Raw genomic sequence first — 2701 nt, 5'->3', positions numbered from 1 at the left:
CTGGAAAATGATCTATAGGAAATAGTACAGCTTATAAAATGAGTCAGATCAACGTAGAACTTAGCTTATGTTAACTTATGTTTCCGCATATAAAAGCTATCTTCAAGTTTTGTACACAAAAAAATTTTTCAAGTATTATATTTCTGCACACGAAGCTCTTGTTCATGGGTTGGGTCAAAGTGGGCATATCCTGACCTTCTACAGAGTGCCATTCTACATGGTATTATCCGTGTATGTCAGATTTATCAACTTTTCACGTTATCCTTCATTCCTGGTTTCTCAATAGTTTGTGTTAGAGTAAAGAAAATACCAGGTATAATATACAGGAATGCTTGAAAAGCTTTAGATATGCACGTTTCTGGTTGTAGAGACTATGCAAATACATTCTGTAAACTGTATGATGGGCAAAGGTATGCTTATTTTTCACATAAACATCACCTTGCATTCCGATTTGTCAGAGGCTGAATCAGACTGACGTCGGTATTTAACGGAAATAGCTTTAGTAACATAACTAATTTTCTGTATACAATAGATATTTACTGTTGACTAAAAGCTTGCCACATTTCGTAAATTTGGAATTATAGTCAAGATTAATTCTTCAGTACTTGGTCGGTCCAAAGGACCAACCCCCATGCAAATTTAGTGAATCAGCCAGCTGAGATTAGAAAAAGATACTAGAATGGCCAAGAAAAATAGAATCTGTTTATTTTACAGATGGATGCTGGGATAAAGGTAATCATTTACTGAGAGAGAAAACTCGTTTGATAGAATGAAATCATTAGAATGCTGCTCGTGATGTTTGTAAGAATGGTTAACATTAGTTTCTACTGATTTACTGCTGTTCTTTTGTTTTGTTTTAACTATAAAGCTAAACGATTTTGAAACTCAGAACTACTTTTAAAACTAAACGCTACTTTCTTGAAATAATCTTGACATTCTTTGAACTTACTCAGCCCTGTTCAATCAAAAAATATTTTAAAATGGTAACAGCGTATAATACAGTAATGTTGGATAATGGAGAACCTTGAATTTCTTTCTTGATGGAGGTCACCGTAATATACCTGTTTGGAATGATAAAATGCCATGTGTTCTATCATGAAATTTGTTTGGCATATGTATGCGTAGATAAGCGTTTTACATACGGTTTGCATCCAGTAGAGAATAAACAAGTTAACAAGATAGCTATTACAAAGTGGAAAAGCAGATTTAGAACATAACAATTTAAATTACTATTTTATTGTGTGTTTGTGGTTAAGCACAAAGCTACACATTGGACTATCTGAGCTGTGCCCACTAGGGGTATTGAAATCCGGATTTTAGCATTATTAGCCCATAGACGTACTGCTAAACAGCTAGGGGGCATTGTTATTTTTAAAAATAATTCTGTCAGGTTTAAAGGTAAACGTAGTCGATTCAAGAATAAACTTAGGTGTTATAATTTCCAATAGTAGCTGTATTAAGAACAAAATGGATGAGTTCATGGTCCAAGTTGAAGTGGAAGACTATGATAGGATGAGAATTACCGAATCTTGATTGCATTTGAGAAACATTGATATTATAACTTATTTTCATATTCCAAGTTATAACTTAATTAATATTTTTATACTTATTACAAGAGTGGCTGAGATGGTTTGTGTATAATATTTAAAATGTAGCCTGTTGAGAACGATGAAATAAAAAATTGTAATCAGGAAGTTGAATCTATATGGGTTACAATTAGGAGTTTCAAGGGTATAAAGCTTTTAATTGGCTAATGTGATAGGTCATCTGATCAGACTGATGAGGTCAATGAGAAATTATATATTGAGATAAGGAATGTTAGTAGTAAAAATACTGATGCAAAATAATTATGAAATGCTTTAAGTTTAGACACATTGATTAGGAACGTATGGAGTCAAACAATGAGAAAGAGAGGCTTCATGAATTGATACCAAATAGTCAGTGAGCCAACCAGGAGGCTTTTATTTTAGATTTATTGTTAACAACTCATGAGCGTGTATTTGCAAGAGTTAAAGTGTGCTGTGAAAAACTGAAGCGAGACTTTTAATAAGATTCTCTTCATAATTATATCTTGAAAATAAGCTTCAATCTAAACAAATAAATACTTTAAAATGTCCGAAAGCAAAGAAACCTAAAATAAAAGCTGAAATGGAATCAAAAACATTAAACAAACTATATCTTAGAACAGACTTAAAATCTAAATGATGTCTCAGAATCGAATAAGATATAAAAACGAGAAAAACAATTATATATATATATACAGCACCATCGCTTTCTCTTCCATTTTATAGTTGCATGTGCTACCCACGTGAATGTGGGCCAATGTCAGTTCAACAAGGGAGTGTCAAACTCTTAGGACATCATTCTGTCACCACTAGAAACGATCACTGTCACTATGTTTAATGTTTTATAATACAATAATCTTTCATATCTTTGCTCCAGTGAGTAACTAAAGAACGAGAACTTTAGTGGCCCTCTCTTGGCTGACAATCTAATTTAAAACCAACTCAAAGCACGCTGAAATTCTTACAAATATAGCTAGTAACTGAGGGATCAGAAATATTATGGTGGCTTCTCTTACCACAGAGAAAGGTGAAACCTAATTAGCTTAGTAAAGACATAAAGGAGTAAACAGAGATAAATGTCATAAATATAAGAAGTTTACGTTTACTGGTAGGATAGAAGATTTACAGAACTATAT

The sequence above is a fragment of the Limulus polyphemus genome, unplaced genomic scaffold (assembly GCF_000517525.1).
Source record: "Limulus polyphemus unplaced genomic scaffold, Limulus_polyphemus-2.1.2 Scaffold29, whole genome shotgun sequence".
In the NCBI taxonomy this organism is placed as follows: domain Eukaryota; kingdom Metazoa; phylum Arthropoda; class Merostomata; order Xiphosura; family Limulidae; genus Limulus; species Limulus polyphemus.
Note: the sequence above shows the minus strand (reverse complement) of the source record.